The sequence below is a fragment of the Siphateles boraxobius genome, unplaced genomic scaffold (assembly GCF_051911475.1).
Source record: "Siphateles boraxobius isolate OS27281-9 unplaced genomic scaffold, OSU_SipBor_1 22, whole genome shotgun sequence".
NCBI classification, from domain to species: Eukaryota; Metazoa; Chordata; class Actinopteri; order Cypriniformes; family Leuciscidae; genus Siphateles; species Siphateles boraxobius.
The window spans coordinates 37,294,193-37,310,022 of record NW_027508833.1 but is presented as its reverse complement, the minus strand read 5'-3'; the positions used below and the strand labels follow the sequence as shown (position 1 = coordinate 37,310,022).

Genomic DNA, 15,830 nt, shown 5'->3' with positions numbered 1-15,830 from the left:
AATTGCTTTGAGGATATATGGTAATATCCAGAATTAATACTATTTCCCCAATATCACAAGTATCAGTTTCTCTGCCCCACCAAGTTAAATTTACAATTTGTTGTTTGTATAAAGATTTATTGTTTTTGTTTAGGCTACACACTTTTTATGAACCAAGATGCACAATGCACATAAATTCAAAAAATGTGCATACTTTTTGTATATATTTGTTTTCGATAAAAAGACATGCGCATAAACTATGACACATTTACTGAATAAATCCCGTGATGTGCAACAAAAAACTCACTTGACTTTGCCTCAACAGTGGATGTGATTGGATAACTGGACTAACCAGCAGACCAGTTTTATTGCATAGCATCTCAAATGTTGGTTTGATTATTCTGAAATGCCTGAGCCACGGTCTGTCATCAAAATGATTTGGTTTAATGACCTCCCAGAAGTGTCTCATGATTGCATTTACTAAATACCAGGTATCTGAATGCATGAAAGTGTTTATTGGTTTTCGTCTACGTGCTCTGAGGTGCAAGTCATTTATGATGTAGGAAAAAAGATCACCTATGGCTTCCCTGATTGAAGCAACTTCCATTTATATTATAGATACTTTTCTGCTTTATTCGCAAATGTTTTATGCAATATTCCATATTAATGCAAACATGTAGTCCAAATCCCTCTGAGTTGGCCTACAAGTAGATGCCATAACTAGGGCTGGGGCGCTATGGATTTTTTCTAACCGCGGTTGAAAAGCAAGATTTTCCCGCGGTATGGCGGTAAACCGCTTTAAATAGCCAGCACCCAAACCCAAACCCAATGTAGAAAGCCTTTCTTTAAATTAATTTCGTTTTGTATAAATTGTACCTTAATTGTAATCACTGTTTCATTAACTAATTGCCTGGAAATAAGAAGCAAATAGCAGACATATAATCAGAAGGATGTGGAATCGCAGGTGCGATCTCTTGCGCGTGAACTGGAGCTCGTCTCATAAATGAATCGAATCTCGGCGTAGGCTGGGCCTAAATGCCTACTTTTAAACTAAATTCAAAACGAAATGATAAAATTTTAGTCTACAGTAGCCTAGTCAGGTAAGGTCAGGTTTGCCGATGTGCATGATAGGCTATTTACTTATTCATATTTATCCCTGGGCGCCGATCGGAGACGGAGTTCACTGCTGATATTCTGGGGATACAACTTCGCCAATATACTAGGGACTTTAGCCTTTAAATATCTTTGCTGCATTGGATCAGTGTTCTTTCTAGAACAGCCAAGAGCTTTCTAGCCTCGCGACAGCAGCGCCTCGCATTGCTCATAGACCTTAAAACAGTCAGCGCCGCGGATGCGGTTTCGGAATTGATCAAAAAACGTTGGTGCGGGTGGATGGCGGACAGATGATGAGTTTTGTGATGCGGTTGCGGATGAAATAATAATAGCCTATCCGCGCATCTCTAATACGAATGGAATGTTATTATGCGTCATTGCGCTCCTCAACTCGCGAAAGGTCGGATTTGCTCCATCTTTTGATTATAAGTTTTGTTTAGAAAACCCTGAATCCATGTAAGCCGCAATATCATTAGGCATAATCCATGTCATTAGAATCAATGAATCCATGTCATTAGACACAACGTGCACAGATGTGCAGGCCAAGGTTTTTTTTTCTTTTTCTTTTTTTTTCGGTGATGACGGTGACGGGCTCAGACCCGCGGTTGGAGGCACGTGACCGCTGTAATGCGGTAACCGTCCCAGCCCTAGCCATAACTAATTTAAATTGCAAATAAATAAATTTCAAATATCAGTGTCCGTTAAGGAACATGATCATTTAGGCATCTTTTACTTGGAGAATTCAGTTGGTAGGATCATACACCACACTTTTTTTGTGGTCAAGCTAGATTAGGAAAGCATTTTTAGGAAAGAGGGTTTATCAAAATACTTCTAGTCAGTGTCCAGGAAAAAACTCTTTACTCCCATTGGTCCTCTCAAGTAACTAATGGGTGCAAAGGTTTGACAACACCACGTTGCTAACTGCCGGTGTTTAGCCTACATTTGGTAGTGCAGTCCCTCTGGTATTTACTCAACACCCAGTATTCATTGCTTTACTGGCTTAAAGTCATCATGTAGAAGGGTTACTATGAGGGAGACATGCATTTATCTTTGACAAGTTGAGTTTTGAGAAATGTTACGTGTTATTTGGCATGGCAATTTTTTTTCTTCTTTCAAATATTATCTTTTAAATGTGATAATGGCGGTCTGTTTACATTATGGGATAGTCTTTATCTGATTAGTGTTATCTAGGGTTGGAATTGACTTTTATGTTTTATTATTGTATTATGTTTTATGTTTAGTGTTTAAAGCATTAACATCAAACTCTTTGTCCTCCATCTAACATCAAGCCCACTGCATTTTAGCCTTGACTAAAGAACAATTGTATGCACTTATCCACTATATGTGCACTATAAACAGTAACATTATTGATCTGTGCACTGTATTTGATATACGTTTATGCAGTTTCACCCGAAAAAAGTAGAACAGAGTGTGTTGCTCATAACAGTTAGAAAGTCACTCCCAAATGAGGCCACTTATCTTTCCACGCCATAAATAGGCCTAGACATTCTGTAGTTTAACTTTCAGTATATGTCCTTTAGTCATAATGGTGGCTTCAATGGTTAACAAAAAAAAACCAGACTCTTTTCTCTGATAGGCTTTATTTCTGCTGTTCATAACAGCTCACAGATGCTTCAGTTCAGCCAAAGGTTGTGGTGACCCAGCAGCAACAGTGGCAAGTACAACAGTCATCTCAAGAATATGATAATAAACATGCAAAGTTGCAAACGTTAGGCCAGATTAGCTAAAAAAGGCAAATTAGCATGAGGCCGCAATCCCATAAAAGCACGGTTGGGAGTGGGGGGTTATCGACTGACAATGCATGAATTGAACACAGGAGCAACCAGATCTTTTCCATAACAAATGCAATCTGCAAATAACAGTGCAAATTAGGAATAGGAACTACATCGCATCCATGCATTTTGCAAGTGCGAAATGGGTTAAGACGTGTTTTTTTTTCGGGGATTGGGGGCGGGGTGTTAAATAATGGGGCAAATACCATTAAATTGACTAGTGAAAAGTTTTTTGTAAATCCCATTGCATAATTTTGGGTGTTTTCACACTTGAAGGAGAGAATGGTTGCTTGCTGATGTTCTGTTGCAGGTCTATGGCTCCTCCCTCTGAACTTTGAGGAGGTTGCAGACAGGTCTGGTCCAGATATTTAGCATGCTTGATATTTCAAGGGCATCAGCGCTTCTTTTAGATCATGTCTTTGATAATACATACTCCTCCATTGTGACTCACGTGGGATGATCACTGATTTCCCTCAGATTTCGGGCATGTGTCGCGATATCCACAAAACTGTTGGCGAGTGAAATCTGGGCTAAAATAAGACATCACAAACTGTGTTTATATAAATACTCAAGACGATGGGCATTTTAACATAATTGTGTGTGTGTGTGTGTGTATTTGACCATTCAAGTGCAATTATCTGCAAAAGAGAACTGAATTTTCAATTTTTTTGGCTTATTGCGCTTAATTGCTCTTTTTAACATTATGCACGGGATGTTCTTTTTCTCATGTTTCTTTATCTCTGCATGTTCTTTCTAAACTTTCAATATCTTTAAAGGCTCCGATATACTCACAGCAAAGTTCTTTTTCGTTCTTTGTTTAGGGGTAAAACAAAGTTTGAAGTACGCGAGCAGTGATATACTGTTATCGAACATCCAACTCCGCAGACTCTACTAAGAAATGAATATGTAAATATGTGTAGTGCGCTTTCATCTCAATAACAAAATAAACACAATAAAATTGAGAAAACGGCAAGCATTTTAATAGAGCATTAGAAAAGCATCTGATCTTAGCGATGTGGATATGTTTGCACGAGCTCTACGGCACTCCAGTAAAGTCACGTCACGATAATTTATATATCACTTTATACAATAGATAGCTTAAATTCAAGCAGCTTTACCGTTTTAAACATGAAAACAGTGTTACGGTCTCGTTTCAATAAGAAGTATAACTTAATTTTCTACTATAAAGCAGCTCTGTCAGTTTTCTCACATCTGTTTGTTCTTCGATTTCACTTGAAGGGATTCGGGGCCTTAAGTAATGCTGTGCTACATGGATATATTTACACACCGTGAATCCGTGATCTAAACAATACTTTATAAGACAATACTTTATATTTTGGTCATGATATATCATCATACCACCTATAGCGTACTCTGATTTATGCTGTTGGTATAATTTGTTCCTATTACAATAAGATGTAACACTTTAATAACAAAGAATGCTGAATAGCTTGACCTGGCCATATTGAATTTTTAATAACTCTTCCTGGTCGTCCGATTTAATGCACCTGACTTGGGAATTTTTACGGGAAATCCATGAAGACATTGACTAGCTTTGCAAATGTGTTCTATACTGTACTTTATCATAATATGGCCTTGTTTGACCTTTTCAGCCTCCAAACACATACATTCAATGCACTAAATGCTTTACAGAGCACTTAAAGCTTTTTATGGTCAGCAGTTGGACATATATGTGCAACCCTTTTGCAATTTAATTATGAGAGACAACAGACATTTAATCCCTCCTAAATCAAATCTGCGATGCCTTTATCACTCAAGACATTGTTTTTGCCATAAGCAAGCGCCAAGCGGTAAGGATTCTTTTGAAATTTTTGAGAATTATCTAATGCAGTCTCCTAATAACATACCGTGTTTTCTCTATTAGTCAGTGATTTCTATCAGTGATCTCAGTAGGTACATTGTTGCTGCCCAACAGCTGTGGATGAGAACGCAGTTATGGCAAAGCTCTGTAATGCAGGCGGGAGACTGGCTGGCTCACGGCAGAAGGTGACCTCAGCTGGGTTCAGATCTGATTGAGTCAGATATTTCGCAGGATAAGTCCCAGTAGACTAGCCTAGTGTATAAAAGTTGCATATGTGCAAAATAAATCTCCAAAGTGAGTGTGCCAAGAACACATTGGGATTCATGGCGTAAAATAAATGAGTCACACCAAAAGACTCACACGAGTCAAAGTTATTGGTTTAATTAATTAATAAATAAATATATATATTTTTAAACCAATAATTTTGACTCATGTGAGTCTTTTGGTGTGACTCATTTATTTATTTATGTATATTTAGAATAATGATATGGGTGCTTGCTTAAACACTAAAGTCATACAGATGTTTGACCCTTTTTTTTTTTTCTTTTTTTTTTTTTGCTTGGGTTTTAATTACTCCAGTGAGAGAATTTGTCATTTAAACAGTAACAAGATCTTTGAGATGTTATGTTTTGCCTGTCTGATGTGATTTAAGCCTACCGGGTTGACGGGTATAATTTTTTATTTATTCCGTTCTCACAGCTGGTACCCACTCAAAACTTGGCGCTCACACCTGCCCACAGCAACGAGCTTTGCCACACGTGGCTGGTGATAGAATGAGACATTTGCATGTTAATAGCTTGATGGCAACGTGTGAACTCATCAGACACTGAAGGCTGTAAAAACGTTGCCTCCAAGCGTTTAGTGGTTTGTACAGCACTACAACATCGTCCAAATTCTAGTACCACCATGATGGTTAATGCAGCAATTCAGCAACAGTTGAATGTGAAGAAAATGGTATTATCATACATGATAAAGTGTTTTTTTAACCACTAAATTTTACCAGTCATTTCTGCATTTTCATTTATGGAACCTCAGTAATTAAAAATATGAGATAAAAGGAGTTCATTAAAAATGTGATTTCAGTTTTTTTTTATCTCACAATTAAGACTTAATTTGTCATAATTGCGACTTTATTCCGCAACGTTACTTTATTTATTTGAATTACAACTTTACAGGTCACAATTTCAACTTTATATTTTATTAAAATTTTTATAGTTTGCCAGATAAGGATCCGAACCTGTCTTGAATTTGGGAATGTATTTAAGATACCTGTCCTTTCTGGGAGGAGTGTTCTGATCCCTATCCTGCAGTTGTGCTCAGGAGCTGGACCTTCATATTGTTTTTCTCTGAATTGATTGCTTATTTACTGTTGTACATCTATTTTCTTTATCATTTAAACTATAGACTTATATAAATAAATAAATACATATTTGGTTTATCTATTTTTGGACTATTTTTGATCCCTCTCTTTTGTTACTTCCTTGAGCCGGAATGTAGGCTAACACTTGTAATTAAGACTATATCTATAACTTTTTATCTCACAACTTTCAAAAGGAAAACAATTTCAAACTCTGGGTTCCTGCTGTGGCTTGCCACCACTATTTTACAAGTTCAAGAGGAGCTTTGATTGGCTCCGCAAACTAGTAATACCTGACTCATCCTTTGAGTTGCATTTTTTAACACAGGGCTTCAGTTCTGTAAGGTTTTCTAAGACACAGAACATTTTGTGCTAGCTAATTATGTAAAATAATGTTCAAAATATTATTTTTCATGCAGTCATTTTGGTCTTTGCAAGACTATGAGATGTCTACAAGAGTGTGTCTGAAGTGTCAAGCCAGGATGTATGATGTGTTTTCCAGTGAGGATGTGCTAGGGTAGATCAGTTTGAGCACGTCCTGTCCTCAGCATCTGTGATTCAGAGCTTATTCACAACTATTGCCTATAGGTGCTACTGTGCTCTTCTTTACTGTGTTTTTTTTAAAGGGGAACTTGCCGACTCTAGCTATTTCTTCGCTGATATTCACTTTTGTTGTCGCATGTTTTCTCAGCGAGCTCCCCCTACAGCTGTGAGGCGTATAATTCACAACACTGTCGTAAAAAAACTCACTTGCGGCCCCTCCTCCCCCTTTCTACCGCTGCTCATGTGCATTTGTTATTATCGAAGCCGGCCAACTGGAGCGATGTCTACCAAGGTGGGTTATACATCATACACATGGAGGGGGGCGTGTGTGTTAATGTCGAATTGCCGTAAAGCAGTTTGTGTTTCTCACTCGCTCTCGACTTCCTATTTCCAATTTACCGGGACATTATTCCCCATGTTGCAAGGTTGGTTTTCTGCCTGGGAAAGTTGGGGGGAGTGGGGAAAGTCATCATTTTAACAGGAACAGGTTATTAAACTACCCAAATGATTTCTACGCGGTTTTATTAAGTTGAAATAGTTGCCAAGTTCCCCATTAAGTAACGGTGGATACTAGAAAAAGTATCTGAATTTTGAAAAGACCATATTCATCCATGGCTTTTGTTTTTGTTGGCTAAATGTTTTACTTTTTCTCACATCTGTTGTCACTCAAGAACCTTGAGTGACAACAGATGGCATTCACAGATAACCTCAGGGCTCTCAGTCTCTGATCGTGTCAATAGAAATAAGTACTCAGCAGCATGCTTGTCATATCCTCTAAATTTTTCAGGCGCAAATGCTGCGCCACAAGACTTCTGAGAAGAAAGATGTCTCTTCATATTTTAATGTAGTACTATTCTGACATGGCTGATGTTTTTTTTCTCTCTCATTCAAATCCTTGACTTCACACCACAGAGAGTCACACTGGGAAATGTTTTCCACCTCTGTAGACGCTAGGCAGAGTGACATCAGATCATTAGAGAAATCTTCTCCTTATTCTGGGGGATTGACCTTTACAGTACATTCTCCTGTAACCTTTGAACAGAGTAACTTTGTTCTCCAAGATCTTCTTCCTTCAGGCTGTTTTACCCCTTTTCCACCAAGGCAGTTTGAGTGCTGGTTCAGAGCCAGAGCCTAGTTTCAGATCAGTTCTTTGTCTTTCGACACCCAAAGCACCAGCTCTGAACCAGGAAAATTTAATTTTTTAAATAGCAGGTAATCGAGCTAATAGCAGCTCGATTGTAATCTCCGTCTATGCAAGTTTCGGCGAGCTGCACAAACGCTTTGGATTCGCCGCGTTTGGATGCCGATGTAGGTTCACAAAGCCATGAGCATCAATAGTAACGCAACGACCGCCATTGTTGATGGAAGGCTTGTTGGAGATGCATCGGAGCTGCGGGAGTGTTTGGAGAGCATACGACTCCTCGCCATTGGCTTTTGGCTTGCTTAGTTGGGGACATTTCATTTTATATTTAATAATATTATTACAACATTATTTTCCTGTTATCTCTGTAAAGCTGCTTTGAAACAATCTGTATTGTAAAAAGCGCTTTATAAATAAAGGTGATTTTACTTGAGCTTTTGATCACTTTCGCAGTGCTTTGATGTCATGCGGCGATTGGTCTACAAGAAGCCGATGCATCTCGAACAAGCCTGGTGTGTTTGGTGCTGCTGGGCAACATGAGATGTATACAGTGACGTAAGACCTGGCTCTGTGGTTGCTTTCTAGCCTGAGGAAAGGCAAACCGGTTCTTAGAAGGCTCTTCAGTCGAACCAACTCCGAACTGGCAATAGCTCTGGCTCTGAACTAGCACCCGGTTCATGCTGGTGGAAAAGGGGTATTTGAGAACTTATTCTGCTGTTGTATCACTTCCTCGTAAATCTGCTGTCTTCCTAACAAGTCAGTACGTGAAATTTTGAAACTGCATTTCTTTCATTATCTTGGTTCTCCATCTTAGTACTAAAGAAACCAGGTCATACCAGGTTAAGGTGGTATTTACTCGTCAACTAATTCAAACTATGTTTTGGATCTCTTCTCAGTTCAACCAGCTCAATTGTGTTTTAGTTTACTAGCTCAACTAGGTCCCTACCAGCTTAATCAAGGTCTACCAGCTCTGGCCTGGTTAACCAAGATCTACCAGATTGAGATGAGCAAAAGTAAAAAAAGAAAATGAATTGTCTAGTCAGTGGTTTGCCTAATAGTCAAATAATCTGTCATAGGGAAGCCAATAATTAAATGGTTTTTGGGTTCACTTAATGTGTTTAGTACTGGAAATCAGACCATACTAATTGGTTAGACAGTTGCTGAATGACTAATTGACCATCTTGACAGCCCCATTGGGTTGATCAATCACCTAAACCACCTTGGCCCAGCTAATGACCAGCTTCAACTAGCTAGAAACCACGTAAAGCTGGCTACTACCTGGTTTTTGTTGGATTTGGTTAAGGCAAAGCAAATTGTACTTGTCCCAAAAAACATAGTTGTAATTAGGGCTGAAATAACTAATCGATTTAATCGATTAAAATCGATTATTAAAATAGTTGTCAACTAATTTAGTCATCGATTAGTTGCTTAATAACTTTTATTTCCCGTAAGCTGCTCATTGCGTACATTTTTTAAATCTGCGGTGACCATAGTGTGGCAGTAAAAAGCCACCAGGGGTTTTACTCAGCCAGTACAGCAGGGGAAGTAGCGAATAGCCAATAGCTGGCCTCGTTTTATGTCACGTGCTTCTCGCACAGCGGCTCTGCGTCTCTGCTGCATTCAGCGAGACGGCGGAGGCAGGCGGCAGTGGAGTAAGCTTGAGAAAGAGAAAGAAAAAAGCGAAAGATAAAACTAATCGAACGAATTAACCAACAACAAATAAATAAATGAATAAACAGATGTTCAGCTTCTCATCTGCGGTGATGTGTTGCAGTAGCGCCGTCATATCTGGCTATAACATTAACGTTACATATAGCCTATATAACACGCTCTCACATGTTTATTTTTTTAGCATTTTGGGAGGAGTCAAATTTACATGTGGTTTCAACAACCAGATGCATTTACACTTGTCCAGTTTCGTCTGTAATGAGTCTCAGATCTCCTCCTGAAGTGGTTTGAGCGATCAGATTCAAATCCGTCTCGAATGCGTTTCGGAGGGCATTTACACCTGGTCTTTTCACGATCAGATAGCTATCCGATCTGAGAAAACAATGCTACTGTGTAAACAGCTTTGTTTACTAACTTCGGGACAGACACACTAGATCAATTTTGATTTGAGCATCAGGTTGCGCAATCAGTTCGCTCGCAACATAAGTTATGGATTAAATCAGCGCTACTAAAGAAATTAAAACAGTGTTTACAAAGTGAAGCACTAAATATAAAGGCCGTTAATAACAGCAGCAGTAAAAGATTGTTTTGTATTCACTGTAGTCAGTGGTTTTCAGCTAATGCTTGTGCACTAATGCATCATTTTTCCTGTCCTTTGAATCAAGCCTGTTAGCTTGCTGCGTACCTCCATTCCCTTCTCTTTTTATAGCATTTGTCTACTATAAGTTTTAAATGTTTTTCAAACGCAATCTACTGCGGCTCTACTACGTTCACATGCTTGTTTTCAGTCTTTCTATATTTAATTTATCAATATATTAAGGTTTAAAATGTAAAAAATAAAGATTATATTAGTAAAACTCAATGTGTGGCTTTTTCACTTTTTAAAGTACACTTTTACACATAAATATCCTGATTTAGGGTTTTATTTAGTTATAATAAACAAACAATCAAATTAAATTTTCTAAACTTTTATCCGATTAATCGAAAAAATAATCATCCGATTAATCGATTATCAGAATAATCGTTAGTTGCAGCCCTAGTTGTATTACAGCCTTGATAATCTGGTGCAAAACGTTTTTGAGTTCAACCCTTTAGCAGTGTCATGTGTGTCACACATGTTTTGCAATTTATTTGTGGCCTCTGGACAATAAATTCAGGTGAGCTTTTTTGGCCAACTATTTCTCGAGTGTGGATCTTCTGTAATTTTTATTTTTGACCTAATTTTTGGGTCTACGCATTGCAAGGAATTCTATTCATTCAACTTTTTTGGACTAGTGTCTGGCGCTACGCATTTCCCTTCTCTCCAAATTGTTATTGTAGCCTTGCCTCAGTCACTGAACTTCAAAAATAAACCTTGATTAACAAAAGTGCAGTGAATCAGCTCAGTAAAGCAGCCTGTTGTACTATATTTCAGTTTTGATCTTACTGCTGAGAACTGAAGATAATTGTCCCTGTCTGCTCTTTGGGAGTGCTTCACCTCTGGGATTCCTGATGTTTATAAAGACTAAGCCAAAAATAAAAGAGTGCTCAATCGCCTTTGGGTGATAAATGTGGGTCATTGGCAAGGGCAAGCAAACAGTGAGAGAACAGTTACACGTGTGTGCATTTGTCCACACTGGGTAATGGCCACTTGAAGTTTTTAGCTTTATGCATGCACTAGTTTCTTGTCTTCCATTAAAGTCCAGACTTTCTTTTTTACTCTAAGTAATATATGTGTTATTCTGACAGCTACAGTTGCATTCTCAGAACTGTGAAATAAATATCTTTAATGAGCTGGAGAAATTGTAAATATATTAAATGTTTCTAGTAAATTTCTGGCCTTTCAAGATGGTTGCCAAGTGAACTGAGTTGTCTGAAATGGATCATGACATGACCGTTAAAACATCCTGTAAATACAAAAAGAGCATTTCACTGACATGACTGCGTCTAGAGCAAGACATCAACAAATATCTCTAAATCATTGCACCATTTGTTGAGTCAAAAGCAAATGGAACCCATTTTAATCAAGAAATCACGTTGAATTTCTGAAGTACACTTGAGCTACTCCCGACAACAGGACAAGCAACGTTTGCTTTGACATGTCCGGTCCAAACACCCGTCCAACCGTAATCATTGAATTATACTATTGAGTATCTGCTAATACAGAGTCCCGATCCGATTATTCTAATAATACTTACACATATATACACACACACACACACACTGTATAAAGACATTGGTTGATATAAACATCTGTTTCAATAGTAGATGTTGTAAACAGACTGTGTGGTCATACAGAAAAAATGCATAATCATAACCCCTTTAAAGAAACTTTAGTCAAAATTATCTTGTCTCATTTATGAAACCAATTGATATTTGTCATATGCCACTCTGACATTCACTTGGTATCATGGCAGTTTAATGAGGTTATAGTTTTTGACAGGAAGCCAGGAATGACCTTTTAGAGAGAGACAGATTCAGGGCTGACATACCTCCTCAGCGAGTTCACACACAGCCTGCAGTCGGAGACCAGCCCTGCTTTACCAAAACACACTGGGGCTCCTTCATTTTGGGAAATTCCCATATTGTTTTACCTTTTCAGAACTTTACTATATAATGTTGTTATGCATTTAAATGGATACATTTATTTATACAAAATAATATAGAATACTAATATTGTCTCTTTATCAGCTATAACATGAAAATAGTTCATTTTAAGTCAATTTCAATTTTATTTGTTTCTTTTTATGGAAATTTCAATTTAATTTCCTTATGCACCTTGTTTCAAAGCAGCTTTACAGAGAGATTTTGCAAAAAAATAATGATTGACTTTTCAATATTCACCAGAATTCTAATATTTGCACATCTCTGGTCAAAAAGCTATTATTAAAACGGGTAGTCCAGCATTTTGATTGGATGAGCCACTCAAGGCGATTTGACATTGATATTTTAATTCCATTTAAATATGATGGGTTGCTTTCCAACGATACACAGCCTACAGATATGCTTTTTTTTTATTTGTTATGTTGGAATTATCATAATTTCAAGTAAATGGATTTGACTGTCATGATGACATGTAAAATAAACGGTTAAAGGTAGTTAAGCATCTCTCATCTTTTTATTATAGCCCTTTACCTGGTGAGATTTTTTTTCTCTTCATTATTTGCCTGAGCATATAGCATTAAATTAATGGAATAATGTAGTGGTTGAAAATTTTGTCGTTGCCATAGAAACTAATTATTCTGTGTCCAATGACGCAAACCGCTCAGAGTGAAATCTCAGAGATGTCATCTCGTAATTACAGTAATTCAGCATGATGTGAACACCGCATTAGGCTATAATGAACAGCAATACTTAGTGGAGGATTTTTTTAAATTAATACATTAGATTATTTATTGAACATGGGTACCTTTTATTTTATTGCTACCATTTTATACTTGTACGTTTTTATACTTAACGCACCTTTTGGAAAAAAAACTTTTGTTGAATTTAGATGTTCTGAGCAAATCACTTTGTTATTCAGTTCGTTTTCTGTTAGTTGTTGTAAGCTCACAAACTGCTGGCTTTTTAGAAAGTAATAGAGTGAGAAACAATGTTAGCAGTTTATTTCGACCTTAACAGATTGTAAACTGGAATAGGAGTGACATTTTCAAAATAAAGTGATTTAATAATTGAATAATTCAAACATAAATCAATACATTTTAAATTGACTAATTAATAGGCAAACAAAACTGTTTATTAATGTTTTATAATATATTTAAGTAAAACAAAGATTTTAAAATAAATGGACATTTAAACCACAAAACCAGTCACATGGGTCAATTTTATTAAAATTGAAATGTATACATCATCTGAAAGTTTGATGTATGGCTTGTTAATATAGGACAATATTCTGCTGAGATACAACTATTTTAACTCTGGTATCTGAGGGTGCAAAAAAACGAAACATTGAGAAAATCGCTTATAAATAATAGAAGGATCTTTGTAAACATCTGAAATTTGAATACTTAAATGCTTTTTAAATGTGTTTTTTGGTTGTGGGACAGCAGTTTGCACCAATTCTGTAGAATGATTTTGACATTGAGTGCATTACTATTTGTTAAATGTTGAATTTATGTTAAAGTCCTCATGTAGTCAATAATTGTATCCGTTAACTTTGATCACCAAAATTGCATTTTTAAATGTTATTTTCTTTGAAAAAAGATTCTTCATGTCTTAAAATATTGAATGTAACTCTACACCCTTGCCTCATTTAGTAAATGAGGTTCTATGAATATGCAAATTAGCCCCGCCTCCGCTCACTCACACCAGCTCAGAGATCCACTCGTTGATCACACGTTGATGTGATTGGTTACAAGGTAGTTTGTGACATCAGAAACACCAGCAATTTCAAACTGCGATTTTGAGACTGGCTTTGGTTTATTACAGTTTTAAGGAGAAAATACTCAGCAATGGTGTTGACTTACGAATTTCCACATGGTTTGTCTTAGAGGGGACATATCATGAAAATCTGACTTTTTCTGTATTTTAGTGCTATAATCTGGTCCCTGGTGCATCTACCAACCAAGAAAATGTGAAAAGTGACAACCCAGTAACTTTGTTTTGGTAAGCCTTTCTCTGCAAGCATTTAAAAAAATAAGCCGATCAGATTTTGCTCCCCTTCTGATGTAGGAAGGGGATCTTATTATAATATTACCGCCCCTTAATCTGCACGTTACCAGCCACAGCGCCACCATATGCTTTTCTCAAGCAACAACGAGTGTAACCAGTTCTAACGCAAAAGTTTGCAATGGAAGTGGTTCACACCCAAAAAGGGGCACATTTGACAAGCTATAATAAATGATCTGGGGGGTATTTTCAGCTTAAAATTCACAGACACATTCTGGGGACACCATAGATTTATATTACATCTTGTTAAAAGGGGCATAATATGTCACCTTTTAAAGCATATTAAAAACACCACACCACATATAAACAACATTAAAAGTTTTAATTTTCACCACAGAGGGACTTAAATAAAAAAAAATGCTGCCGATGCTCAAAGTCTAGTGTTACCACAGCTTAAACGTATATTACCTGTGTTTTTGACATCCAACTGATCTCGTTTGGGCAATTATTATCGGAAAGTGTTATGAAACTCTACAGTATTACAACACCATGTTTAATGGTGAAATATTTTATATTATGATAAATGAGGTTGAACTGTACCCATGGGGCAGGTAAATGCTTCTGATCTTTTCGAGAATGATTAAGTAGAACCCATAAGTCAGATAAAGAGAGTGAGGGAACATTGTGTTCATGTTTGTGGAGACTGGGTTATCCATATCTTGAAATATTCAGGCATGTACTTCTCGGGTTTCATTGTGAGACTGACCCATTTCCTTGAAAATAAATAATGGAGCGGAGACTTGGAGATCAGCACAAGACCTTTGAGAAGTTCATCTTCTGCACCTATTTCATATCTCACGGCATGACGTATCAATCTTCTTCTGGTCACACATCCAAAAGACTCTGTATAAGTAATTCTCTCAATATTATGTACTAGTATGTATGTTTGCGACCAGATTTGAACAATAACAAATTCCATTGGAAACCATATTGTCTGCCAAAATACCATAGTTATAACAGTTATTGTTGCTGCTTTAAAAACATAAATGATAATAACATAATAATGTTTTGTTTCATTTATTGTGTTTTATGAAGTTATCACAGGTTTGTGATCCTAACCACAATGTTTGGTCTGGCATTTTGATTAAACATAACACATTATGATGTTTGTATAAAACTACATATTTTGAAAATGTTCAAGTTTATGGGATGAACAATCTTTAGCCATGTCAGACTGTACGGCAGTCAAGACACGTTAAAAACGGACGCACGCAACAAGACTCGTCCGGAGTTGTACTTCATCAATCCGTGATGTGTTCAGTGACGTGAACGATGACATTTGCATGCTGAATAGAAATGCTGGCTAGCAAACAATCATATACTCCCCCTCATGTCTTCCCAATCCTGTATGACTTACTTTCTTCTCTTGAACACATAAGAAAATATTTTATTAATATTTATCTGTTTTTGTCAGGCTGCATGCAGTGAAAGTCCAAAACAACTCTTGACCCCACTGACTTTTTGTAAGGGCAAAAATCACAAAAGAAAGAAATGCATATTGCATAGACATGAGTAAATGATAACAGATTTTTCATTTTTGTGTGAACAATCCCTTTGATGCAAGTTGCATTACATGAATTCTTTAGGGTATTTTTGATAATGTAGTAAATCATATTGCAGCCTGAGCTCATGATAAATGATTGTTCTCTTCTGTTCAGTGATCTGATAAGAAACTGAAATGAGGGCATAGTGATGTTCTCTCCTAGGGCTGCATTGTTGAGGATTACTTGTGTTTTTCCTTGTTATTGTTTCTCTGTTGGAAAGTGA

The 15,830-nt window shown here is 37.0% G+C and overlaps 1 protein-coding gene across 1 annotated transcript in view; it reads left to right on the top strand.

Moving 5' to 3' along the window:
* Positions 1 to 15,830, top strand: part of rnf144aa (ring finger protein 144aa) — a 41,023-nt gene that overhangs the window by 985 nt on the left and 24,208 nt on the right. The window lies entirely within an intron of this gene.